General features: G+C 38.9%; 1 protein-coding gene and 1 pseudogene across 2 annotated transcripts in view; one reads left to right on the top strand and one right to left on the bottom strand.

The window, feature by feature from the left end:
- Positions 1–13,387, top strand: part of DLG2 (discs large MAGUK scaffold protein 2) — a 2,095,027-nt gene that overhangs the window by 82,046 nt on the left and 1,999,594 nt on the right. The gene's annotated exons all lie outside the window — the stretch shown is intronic.
- Positions 1,499–2,470, bottom strand: LOC108514589 (Golgi SNAP receptor complex member 1 pseudogene; annotated as a pseudogene). Its single transcript, XR_001881255.1, has one exon. The product of XR_001881255.1 is annotated as a Golgi SNAP receptor complex member 1 pseudogene (transcript).

Below are 13,387 nucleotides of genomic sequence, written 5' to 3'. Positions count from 1 at the left end.
AAAAAAAAAAAAAAAAAAAAAAAAAAAAAAATCAAAGATAATAAAGTGTCAGGGGAGAAAAGTTTTGTTCTCCCAACAGAGAATTTAATCAATGAACTTACTTCCCTGATCCTTTAAAGTTCACAATGGGAAAACTTTTCTTTTAAGGGTACCCTGAATCGATGAACAATCAACTCATTTAGAAAAGTAAACCCCATAGTTAAGAAAAATATATCAAATGCCTTTCACACCCATAAGGTAAAAAAACTGTGACACCAGAATGAAAAACTTCTCAGTCTCTGTACCAAACCAGGTGTTAGTCCACCCATGAGCAAGCTCACCTGAATAACAGCATCTATATACTATGATGTAGCTGAGAACTATATGCTGATATCCTTTTATTGCCTGTGGCTCAGACTGAAGCCAATACTATAAATACCACAGTGAATTCCAATGGTGAAGAGCAGCAGTGTAAATGCTGGAAGTCTACAAGTCAGGTTGTAGTTCAGTAAGACAAGTCATGAATTTACAGAAATTAAGAAATTTTTAACTCAAAAATAATTCTGGTGGCTGGTTTAAAATCTGTCACTGTCCAGGGATGGTAACAGAAGACAGGTGCAGAGAGAGACAGATTCTGCCACATGCACCCTCAACAGTGAAACCATTCTCTGGATGTTTGGAAATGCTTAACACATTTGGAATGAACAGATTTTCACAGAACACGGGACTCCTGGTACATTAGGCAGTAGTCCTTAAACTTTTGCCTATACATTGTGGAGCATTTACAAATGGAATTCTCTGGACAGTGAGCCCTCAATGCCTTTTATATGTGGCTTTTGAATAGATCACATTAGAAACTGACCAGTCCCTTTCTTCAGTTACCAGTGTCAATGCTGGTGTGATGATGAGTAGTGGGGGCACTGACAGACACTGGCGATTCGTTTATTTTATCCTAGTGGAACTGAGATTTCGTTTCTTTTCAGTTAGAAATATTAATCCAAGGGAAGAATTTTTAAAAAATGGAAACAATGACTGGTGCCTTAAATACGAGACTGTCATTCTTGATGTTTTTCCAGCAATACAATTAACCCCAGTGTACTTGTAATTTAAAAGAAAAAAAAGACAGTTTTACAGTGATCTCTATTTCAGACAACCTCAAGCGTGCTGAAGTTGGTCCAACAGCATCTCAAAGAATCTATGGAAAACAGAATTTTCCTTAAATATCAACAGAGTTGAGGACACAGAGCAGAAATCTATAGCACAAATTATCAAGAAAGAACTTGCAATTTCTCATTGTGAGTGTAAAATAAGAGGACAAGAATTATTTTTATTCACAATCCAATCTGGTAGCTAAAAGAAAAGCAGTCTTTGGATATAGAAACCTGGTTTTCTGAAGAGCCCAGCTGTAAGACCTGGCTTGTCATCAGACCTCAACTCTATCATGGAAACACAGAAAACTCTGTTTTTGATTGGTTTGCTTGCCTCCTAGGAGACAAAAGCAACTGAAAACCTTTTGGTGTTTTAAATTAAAACAGAAAAAATGTGTTAGAAAAGACAGCACAGAAAAACTGTGGCTTCAGCTCAACCTGACCATGTCACAGAGTCCATCGCTGTCAGCCTTGCATTCATCCTGCTGGTCAGGCTAATTATCAAGACAGTCAACTTCTCCTTTGGACGTTTCCTTATTCCAGACCAGGGCATGAAAGTGGTGGTTGCCAAGAGTCCCTGCAGATTTCCCATCAATGGAACGCATACAGCAGCAACAGGATGGTACAGATCCCAATAACACCCCCTAGGATGAGCAAGTCCCACCGCTTCCTCAGGTTGATCCTCTGGATCAGGCTGTTTACAGCAGGAAAACAATTGGTCAAAGTGTTCATTTTGCTGTGAATTGACTTCAACATTCCTCTCTGTGAAGTCATATTTTCTTTTGTTGCCATAGCAATGCTTATTGTCTCTTCTATCAGACAATCTGAGTTTCGAAGGTGGTCATGTTCCTTCAAAAATAGCTCAGTTCTTCTGTTGTTTACTCCAGACCCACTTTTATATGATTCAATACCTTTTCGTACTGATCCCGTGAGATTCTCCCTTTCCCGTATTGCCATAAAGTTTGCTTTGGTTTTATGGAATTCATGTGTATAATCCTGCAATATGTCTCTAAGACGCTATAATGTATGCATCAGGGCCGCATTCAAGGAGGGGACACCTGCACTGTTGGTATATTCTGTCATTTTATCGTTTACCCCGTAAGCCTTGCCAAAAGTTGTTCAATCTCAATTGCTGTTGTCTCAAACATTCTGTCTTGGCTTGATCCATTTAAAAGGGGTGTTGTATCAGAACTATACCTGTTGCGTCTTCCATCTCGGGTACTGCTATGACTGTAACTTGTACATAGTTTGCTGAAGGAAACTAGTTTCAGGTCAAGTTCATTTTCCAGTTGTCCAGCCTGTTTCCTGAGATCTTCCCAGTAATTGCTGGTTCCTGCCGCCATCTTTGTTGTCCACCGTCAGCCAGGATCGATTAGACTTCTTGTATTTGATTTCTAGAACATTGTATTAGATAACCATATAATGCCAATTTCAACAATATCTCAATGTAAATCTCATCTTTATGTTGTGTAGGTGGAGGGAAAGCTTCCCTTCCACCCTCTGTAAAGTTTTACTGAAATGACTGACAATAGATTAATAAAAAAAGGCTTACAAATTTATTTATGTATATATGAACACGAGAATCCCCACAGATGTAAAATTCAAAGAGGGGCCAGATGGTTGAGGCTCAAATACCTTCTTCCCAGGGCAGAAGAGAAATGGGAGGTATAGACAATTGTGATGAAATAGTGAATAACTTTCAGGGGAAATAAATAAACCAAAAGGACACTTGCCTGGAGCAAAGTTCTTCTCATCTCTGAGGGAGGTGGCAGAAAAATGAGGGGCCTGTGAACAAAGGTTGTCTTATTATGCAGATAGAGTTCCCTAGATAATCTCTTGGAGTTACTCCATGGAACAGATGAAAAGTTTCTCTGGGTGTGGCAGTGACTGTTAGTCTCTTCTCCAGTGGTTAATTTTTTTCTGGTTATTCAGTAAGACAATTGCTTATCTTTTGGAAAGAAGTTTCTTTAGTCAGATAAAGTTCCAGAGAGAGTCCCTCCTTGTACTTGTAGGTGGGTGGGAAAAAACAAGAGATGCTTAGAAAATTAGGCAGCTTCTAAGGCCTTCTGATTTCTTTTAATTAGGAGTGGTCAGTGTGCCAAAGCACTGTATGTTGGGGTATCATTCTCTGCACCTCAACAATGTGAAGGTCAAAGTTTTATAAAGTTATTGCATTGAGGTTACATGAGCTTTATAAAGAATTCTACTCCCTGGAACATTTTGTATAAGATAGGGGATCTCAGTTGTCTGAAGGTGTAGTAAAAGTTTTTTGTGAAACCATCTGTGCATGGTGTTTTTTTCTGTAGGTCAATTTTATGACTTCTGATTCAATGTCTTAAATGGTTATAGATCTATTTAAGTAGTATATTTAGTTTTAGTCAGTTTAAGTAAATTATGTAATTGCCTGATGGGTTCTTCTTGTCCACTGCGCAGACAAACCCAATGCACTTGAGACAGTGTTATTGTAGTAGAGTTTAATTATCATGAGGCAGCCAAGTGGGAGGACAGGAGTTATTACTCAACTCCATCTCCCCAAAGGCTTAGAGGTTAGGTTTTTCAAGGATACTTTGGTGGGCAGAGGGCTAGGGAATGGGTGCAGCAGACTGGTTAAAAGTTAAATCATATGTGTGTGGAAAAATGATCCTTGTGCACTGTCAGCCTCTGGGTGGGAGCCATGGGACTGGTTGAGTCATGATTCACAGGTCCAGGTGAAGTCAGTTGGTTGTCAGCATGCAAAAGTCTGAAAAAAACATCTCAAAAACCAGCCTTAGGTTCTAAACAATGATGTTACCTATAGGAACAATTGGGGAAGTTGCAAATCTTGTGACCTCTGGTGCAGTAAATGATCATAGAAAGGCAAACTGTGTCTACATCTTAGCAGAATTCAGCTCCCGCCAGTCCTAATCTTGTGGGCTTTCGTTAGTTTTACAAAGGAAGTTTTGGTCCTTGAGCAAGGAGAGGGTTGGTTTTAGGGAGGGACTGTTGTCTTCCTTCCTTCAAAGCCACGCTATGAACTAAATTCTGCCCATAGTTAGCTTAGCCTATACTTAAGAATGAGTGAGGACAGCCAGCTTGTGAGGTTAGAATCAAATGGAGTCAGCTATGCTAGACTTCTTCCACTGTCATAATCTTTGCAAAGGCAATTTCAATTATATTTTTTCCAGAAACTTGCCCAGTCTGTCTGTTTTCAAATTTCTTGGCTTAAGTTAGTTCATAATATTCTCTTATGGCTTTTAAATCTCTACTTGTAATTGTTTATTTTTCATATTTAATATTATTTTATTTTCTCTAATATTTTTTATGTTCAATAGTATCAGAATTTTGATGACAACTATTGTTTTCAAAGTCCCATTTTTTTGTTAATTTGCTTTATACTATTCTTTGATTTCTATTTTGTTAAATATGATTCCCATTATTATTTTTTTCTTCTACTTTCTTTTATTTTACTCTATTGTGCTTTTAAAACTTCTTGAGTTGAGATCTTGGATAGAAGTTTTAGTATTTTTTCTTCTCAAATATATACTTTTGGCTATAACTTTTCCTGGTAAGTACTACTTTACCTGCAAGCCACGTATTTTTGTATGTCATGCTGTTACTTTCTAAATATTGTATATATCCATATAAAATGGAAACAAACTATGAATATTTAGCAGTATAATTTTTATTAATTTTTTTTAGCAAGTAGAAGATGCTGAATGTAACACAATTTTTATGTAGAAATTAAATGTAATTCTTAAATTGATTTTCTTTCTACTTTTGTTCTCCAATTTTATTGCTTTATATTCTGTACACTTATTCTTGGTGTTTAGTATTTGTTGAGAGATGAGTGTTATCTGTTATACAGATAATTTTATACATGTATAATGTGTACATGAAAGGACTATTGATTATAAACATTGCATTTTATATTCCACTCCTTTGTATATAATTTCTTCCACACATCATTTAGTCACTTTCAGTAAGAGTCTATTAATATCAGTTTTTCATCTGCAAATGTAGTTATTTTATTCTTCAATGCGGTTTAGCTGGAACTCCTTCAAGTCCTTACTCAAAAGTTACCTTCTTAGTAAGTCTTAATTTTTAACTTATTTAAAATTACAACCTCTTGTAGCCTCAACTCCAACTGCTAGCAGCTCTTCACCCTCCTTACTGTACTCAACTTCAAAAAATAGCACTTATTGCCAGGTATGGTGGCTTGTGCCTATAATCCCAGCACTTGGGGAGGCTGAGGAGGGTGAATCACTTGAGGTAAGCAGTTCGACAGCAGCCTGGCCAACATGGTGAAACCCCATTTCTACCAAAATACAAAAGATTAGCCAGGCATGATGTTTATTTACTGAATGAAAGAAAAAAGTGAATTTAAAATTCACATTTGTTTAATATTTGTTCTTTGGAGATATTATTCTATTCCTATCACCAGTATATAGGCTCCACTAAGGCAAGAATTTTTGTCTGTTTTGTTCACTGCTATATCCTCAGGAACTAAAACAGTGCCTGGCATTCAATAAATATTTGTGAATAAATTAAATTATAATTAGGGCATTCTCCATGTAATTGTTTTCTGTTGCATTCAATGTATCATTTCTCTGAGGTTGCTTTTAGTATTTTATTTTGTCTTTAATTATCTGGAGTTTCTCAATGATGTATCCAGTGTGGATTTCTTTTAATTTTTTGTGTGAGATTTGTTTCTTGAATTTGTTCATGTTTTTAATCATTTTGGGCAAATTCTTAGCTATTTTCTCTTCAATATTTTCTCTTTCCTATTCTATCTTGGAATGCCTATTTAAATAGACAGATGACTGTTTCTTATTCTATCCTCCTTAATATTCATTCTCTCATTATATTTTCCATTTCTTTACTGTATTGGATTTTGGGTAGTTTTCTTAAGTCCATCTTCCCATGTAATAATTTTTTCTTCAGCGATATCTAATTTACTAATTAATCTATATGTTGAGGTTTAAAATGTTAATGCCTTTTAGAAGTTCTCTTCTTTTATTTAAGTCACTAGTTTTCATTGGAAGGTCTTTCAGTATAACTCTATTTCTTTTATTGTTTAAATAATATCAAGAATAATTATTTAAAAATATCAGATTGTTTTATTTTTTTAAACTTTTTTTTGGGAGGGTGCTGTTTTAACCATTTGTTGCATCTACTGATACTCCCTTTTGGTAAGTAAAAAGTCCTCAGATGATTTGTAAACTTTGTGAGTTAATTTTCAGCAGAAGTCTGGTTTTCCGTAACAGCCATATGTGTTATAGAAATATACCTAGAAATGAATTTTGCATTTATTTCTTTTGGGTATTCCAGGAGTTCCACTGTTCTGAGGCCAGTTTTTTGTTAATATTTTGGTTTGAGGTTCTTGTAGCACCATTCATGGTTGGTGTGAGATTGGAATTTTGACTTCTCACAGAAGGCTTCTCCTTTCTACTAACAGCACTCAGCAGAGAAGATGAACATTCTTGCCTTGGGCTAGATGCTGAAGACTTTTTTTTTTTTCTTTGAAGTCCCATTTCATGAATAGGAACCTTTCAGGTTCCAGTGAAAGGAGTTTTATTTTCAGATCCTGCCTTAGTTCCTGCTTACCATTAAAATTGTGATCTCAAGGCCTTAGAGGTATATGTATTTGGACCTGATACTCCCTTTTACCACTGAATTCTTAGCTTCTTGGCTTATTGTTGTGACTTGAGTTACCTCAATTTTTCTTTTGCCTGAGGATTTCTACTTTTTTCTTTTTAGTTTTGATATGTACTTAGTATTTGTGGGCTATTTTTTATCCAGCATTCTGTTTATATTTGTAGTGGGATAAGATCTTCAGCTACTTAGTGTGGCACATTGTTACTCTGGAAGCCTTGACTAGGAATACTCTTATTATTGAAACAACAATTCAGAAAATAATAAAATTTATATGTGAACTTTATATTATTTGCATGCAGCATCAGTACCATTTCAGCTAAACAACATCATCTTTGTTGTGGAATTAATGTTATTAATTTGAATGTCAATGTTTTTGTAGTTTTAAAATATATTTAATTTGTGAATTTATATTAATTTAATAGTTATAAAGAAACTATATGCACAATAGTTTAGATCTAATTTCATTAGTATGTATTTATGTGGCATTAAAATATGAGTATTTAAAGCAACATTGGACAATTATAATTATTTTACATTAAAACTCAAGTTTGAGAAAACTGGGCTAATCATGACTAGAAAAACATATTTTGAAAGTGATGGCCCCTACTTTGAACTCAGTTTTTTTTTCTTGATGTTCACTGCTGATTGTATATTCATATTTGGTCATCTTTTGGGGCAGCATAATGGCTTAACCATTATGCTTCTCATATTTCTACACCTAATACAAATTGACCTTTGAGGTATGTATACTATCTATTCAGTATATAGAGATGATGTTATCTATCTCAAAAATGCTTCATAGGAATGGGCACTAATATATCGGAATCATTTTGGAAAGATTTTTCAAAACACATGTATCTGGTTTACTTCACTTCCTCCTTTACCTCCTATTTTGATAATGCTGTCAGGATTTTATCCTGAAATTAACAAGAAGTTACTGAAGATTTTGAGCAATATTGTGCCACTTCTATTTCCGTATTTTCTGTCTAGACTGTTAGACACAATTGTTTCTGAAGTCTTTCTCAAGATCTAGGTGGCTTAACTTGTTCCTTCTTTCCTTTAGAAATATGGCATTCAGTAACTAATGTTCATCATGCCAGAGGCCATGGCCTTAAATATGACAGGGAGTAGGGTCTAGAAAAAGTATTCTTGTAATTACAGTGAAGATGAACTGTTCTTGAACTTGAGAATTATCCAGAGAAAGCCTCATATAGTGCGGAATAGCAGGGATAGGATATGCCTTACCCAAACCAGCCAGTTGCCACTTTTGTTAGGGCAGATGTTTCCGCTTTTGAAGCAAGATATTTCCCTGATTGCTTTGTGGGACTCCCAACAGGGGGTGCCTCCTTTACTCAGCCTGCCGCTCTCAACTCCTTGTGGGAACTGGCATGCATGAGCGCTTGAATCTGCCAGCCACTTCAGCACCAGCGGCACCAGTGGCTCCAGGGGAATCAAACTCCACTCATTTGGACCAGCTGCATTCCACCCCTCGCAGGAGGGACTGCACAAGTGAGTGGGTGCAGGAACCAGAGTGAACTCCTTTGGGCGCTGGCAGCGCAAACTCCATGCAGGCCCCGTGGCAGCATCCAAGTGGGGTGCCTGTACTCCCGAAGCCCCAGGGGATGTGATACAGTGCTCTTTTAGCTCTGCCATCCACTGTGGCTTAGGTGTAAACAGCTCAGTGGGCCCTCCTTCCTTTTGTGCGAAGCGGCTGTCCTCTGCCAGTGAGGGCAAAGGGCCAGTATGACATCCTTTTGTATCATACTTGTGGCTCCAGAGCTCTTGTCTGGCATCCAGGAGAAGTGAGGCCACATGAATAAATTGATTAGATCTTGTGCAAGAGAATTGGCAACAAATCCATAGAGTAACGTGAAAGCAAGTTTACTAAGAAAGTAAGGGAATAAAAGAATGGCTACTACATAGGCAGAGCAGTGGCATGGGCTGCTCAGCTGCTTATACTTATTGTTAATTTTTGATTGTATGCTAGACAAGGGATGGATTATTCATGAGTTTTCCAGGAAAGGGGTGGCCAATTCCCAGAACTGAGGGTTCCTCCCCTTTTTAGACCATATAGAGTAACTTTCTGATGTTGCCATGGCATTTGTAAACGGTCATGGCTCTGGCAGGAGTGTCTTTTAACATGCTAATGAATTATAATTAGTGTATAATGAGCGGTGAATGAGAATCAGAGGTCACTTTCATCACCATCTTGATTTTGGTGGGTTTTGATCAACTTCTTTATTGCAACTTGTTTTATCAGCAAGGTCTTTGTAACCTGTATCTTGTGCTGACCTATCTCATCCTGGTAGAATGCCTAACCTCTGGGGAATGCAGCCCAGTAGGTCTCAGTCTTATTTTACCTAGCCCCTATACAAGATAGAGTTGCTCTGGCTCAAATGCCTCTGACATTTTTATATTTTTGAATGGAAGTGCTTTTTTTCATACTTGTACAATTTACAGTTGTATTGGGAAATATTTAGACATTATCAAAAAGTATAAAGAAGAGAATCGACTGGCAAGATGGCTGAATAGGAACAGCTCAGGTCTGCAGCTCCCAGCGAGATTGATGCAGAAGGCAGGTGATTTCTGCATTTCCAGCTGAGGTACCCAGTTCATCTCATTGGGACTGGTTTGACAGTGGGTGCAGTCCAAGGAGGGAGAGCCAAAGCAGGGTGGAACATCACCCCACCTGGGAAGCACAAGGGGTCAGGGAGTACCCTCCTCTAGCCAAGGGAAGCCATTAGGGACTGTACCATGCATGCCAGCCCAGGTCCTGTGCTTTTCCCATGGTCTTCACAACCCGCAGAACAGGAGATTCACTCCAGTGCCCAAACCACCAGGACTCTGGATTTCTGGCACAAAACTGGGTGGCTGTTTGGGCAGTCTCTGAGCTAGCCACAGGAATTTTTTTTCATACTCCCGTGGTGCTCAGAACGCCATCTAGACAGAACCGTTCACTCCCCTGGAAAGGGGGCTGAAGCCAGGGAGCCAAGTGGTCTGGTTTGCTGGGTCCCACCCCCATGGTGCCCAGCAAGCTAAGATCCACTGGCTTGAAATTCTTGCTGCTAGCACAGCAGTCTGAGCTCAACCCGGAACACTCGAGCTTGGTGGGAGGAGGGGCATCCACCATTGCTGAGGGTAGAATGGTGGTTTTACCCTCACAGTGTAAACAAAGCCACTGGGAAGTTCAAACTGGGTGGAGCCCACCACAGCTCAGCAAGGCCACTGTAGCCAGACTGCCTCTCCAGATTCCCTCCTCTCTGGGCAGGGCATCTCTGAAAAACAGACAGCACCCCAGTCAGGGACTTATAGATAAGACGCCCACCTCCCTGGGACAGAGCACCTGGGGTAAGGGGCAGTTGGGGGCACAGCTTTAGCACACTCAAACCACCCTGCCTGGCAGCTCTGAAGAGAGCAGTGGCTCTCCAAGCACAGCGTTTGAGCTCTGATAAGGGACAGACTGCCTCCTCAAGTGAGTCCCTGACCCCTGTGTATCCTGACTGGGAGACACTTCCCAGTAGGGGCTGACGGGCACCTCATACAGCAGAGCTCAGGCTGGCATCTGGCAGGTGCCCCTCTGGGACAAAACTTCTAGAAGAAGGAGCAGGCAGCAATCTTTGCTGTTCTGCAGCCTCCACCAGTGATACCCAGGCAAACAGGGTCTGGAGTAGACCTCCAGGAAACTCCAGCAGACTTAGAGCAGAGGGACCTGTCAGAAGGAAAACTAACAAACAGAAAGGAATAGCATTAACATAAACAAAAAGGACGTCCACTCGGAGACCCCAGTCGAAGGTCACCAACTTCAAAGACCAAAGGTAGATAAATCCATGAAGATGGGGAGAAACCAGTGCAAAAAGACTGAAAATTCCAAAAACCAGAATGCCTCTTCCCCTCCAAAGGATCACAACTCCTTGCCAGCAAGGGAACAAAACTGGACACAGAATGAGTTTAATGACTTGACAGAAGTAGGTTTCAGAAGGTGGGTAATAACAAACTCTTCCAAGCTAAAGGAGCATGTTCTAACCCAATGCAAGGAAGCTAAGAACCTTGAAAAAGGGTTAGATGAATTGCTAACTAGAATAACCAGTTTAGATAAGAACATAAATGGAGCTGAAAAACACAGCAGGAGAGCTTTATGAGGTACACACAAGTATCAATACCCAAACTGATCAAGTGGAAGAAAGGATATCAGTGACTGAAGATCAACTCAATGAAATAAAATGTGAAGACAAGGTTAGAGAAAAAAAGAGTGAAAAGAAATGAGCAAAACTTCCAAGAAATCTAGGGCTATGTTAAGAGACCAAATCTACATTTGATTGGTGTACCAGAAAGTGACAAGGAGAATGGAACCAAGTTGGAAAATACTCTTCAGGATATTATCCAGGAGAATTTCCCCAACCTAGCAAGGCAGGCCAACATTCAAATTCAGGAAATACAGAGAACACCACAAAGATACACCTTGAGAAGAGCAACCCCAAGACACATAAATGTCAGATTCACATTGAAATGAAGGAAAAAATGTTAAGAGTAGCCAGAGAGAAAGGTCGGGTTACCCAAAAAGGGAAGCCCATAGACTAACAATGGATCTCTCGGCAGAAACCCTGCAATCCAGAAGAGAGTGGAGGCAGATATTCAACACTCAAATAATTTTCAACCCAGAATTTCATATCCAGCCAAACTAAGCTTCATAAATGAAGGAGAAATAAAATCCTTTATAGACAAGCAAATGCTGAGAGATTTTGTCACCACCAGGCCTGCCTTACAAGAGATCCTGAAGGAAGCACTAAACATGGAAAGCATCAACCGGTACCAGCCACTGCAAAAACATGCCAAATTGTAAAGACCATCGATGCTATGAATAAACTGCAACAACTAATGGGCAAAATAACCAGCTGGCATCATAATGGCAGGATCAAATTCACACATAACAATATTAATCTTAAATATAAATGGACTAAATGCCTCAATTGAAAGACAGAAACTGGCAAATTGGATAAAGAGTCAAGACTCATTCATGTGCTGTATTCAGGAAACCCATCCGACATGGAAAGACACACATAGGCTCAAAACAAAGGAATGCAGAAACGTTTACCAAGCAAATGGAAAAAAAAAAAGCTGGGGTTAGAATACTAGTCTCTGATAAAACAGACTTAAACCAACAAAGATCAAAAGAGACAAAGAAGGCCATTACATAATGGTAAAGGGATCAATTCAACAAGAAGAGCTAACTATCCTAAATATATATGCACCCAACACAGGAGCACCCAGATTCATAAAACAGGTTCTTAGAGACTTACAAAGAGACTTAGACTCCCACACAATAATAGTGGGAGACTTTAACACCCCACTGTCAATATCAGACAGACCAACAAGACATAAAATTTACAAGGATATTCAGGACTTGAACTCAGCTCAGGACCAAGCAGACCTAATCGACATCTACAGAAGTCTCCACCCCAAATCAACAGAATATACATTCTTCTCAGCACCACATTGCACTTATTCTAAAATTGACCACACAATTGGAAGTAAAACACTCCTCAGCAAATGCAAAAGAATGGAAATCATAACGAACAGTCTCTCAGACCACAGTGCAATCAAATTAGAACTCAGGTTTAAGAAACTCACTCAAAACCACACTACTACATGGAAACTGAGCAACCTGCTCCTGAATGACTACTGGGTAAATAATGAAATGAAGGCAGAAATAAAGATGGTCTTTGAAACCAATGAGAACAAAGACGCAACATACCAGAATCTCTGGGACACATTTAAAGCAGTGTGTAGAGGGAAATTTATAGCACTAAATGCCCACAAGAGAAAGCAGGAGAGATCTAAAATCAACACCCTAACCTCATATTTAAAAGAACTAGAGAAGCAGGAGCAAAGAAATTCAAAAGCTAGCAGAAGCCAGGAAATAACTAAGATCCGAGCGGAACTGCAGGAGATAAGAGAAACAAAAAAATCCTTCAAAAAATCAATGAATCTAGGAGCTGGTTTTTTGAAAAGTTCAACAAAATAGATAGACTGCTACTCAGACTAATAAAGAAGAAAAGAGAGAAGAATCAAATAGATGAAATAAAAAATGGTAAAGGGGATATCGCCATTGATCCCACAGAAATACAAACTGCCATCAGAGAATACTATAAATACCTCTATGCAAGTAAACTAGAAAATCTAGAAGAAATGGGTAAGTTCCTGGACACATACACGCTCCCAAAACTAAACTCAGAAGAAGTTGAATCCCTAAATAGACCAATACAAGTTCTGAAATTGAGGTAGCAATTAATAGCCTACCAGCGAAAAGAAGTTCAGGACCACATGGATTTACAGCTGTATTCTACAAGAGGTACAAAGTGGAGCTGGTACCATTCCTTCTGAAACTATCCCAAACAATAGAAAAAGAGGGAATCCTCCCTAACTCATCTCACGAGGCCAGTATCATCCTAATACCCAAACTTAGCAGAGACAACAAAAATAGAAACCTCAGGCCAATATCCCTGATGAACATTGATGTGAAAATCCTCAATAAAATACTGGCAAACTGAATCCAGCAGCACAACAAAAATCTTATCCACCATGATCAAGTTGGCTTCATCCCAGGGATGCAAGGCTGGTTCAACATA

The sequence above is a fragment of the Rhinopithecus bieti genome, unplaced genomic scaffold (genome assembly GCF_001698545.2).
Source record: "Rhinopithecus bieti isolate Rb0 unplaced genomic scaffold, ASM169854v2 scaffold_30846, whole genome shotgun sequence".
NCBI lineage: Eukaryota > Metazoa > Chordata > Mammalia > Primates > Cercopithecidae > Rhinopithecus > Rhinopithecus bieti.
This window is presented reverse-complemented; position numbering and strand designations above follow the sequence as displayed.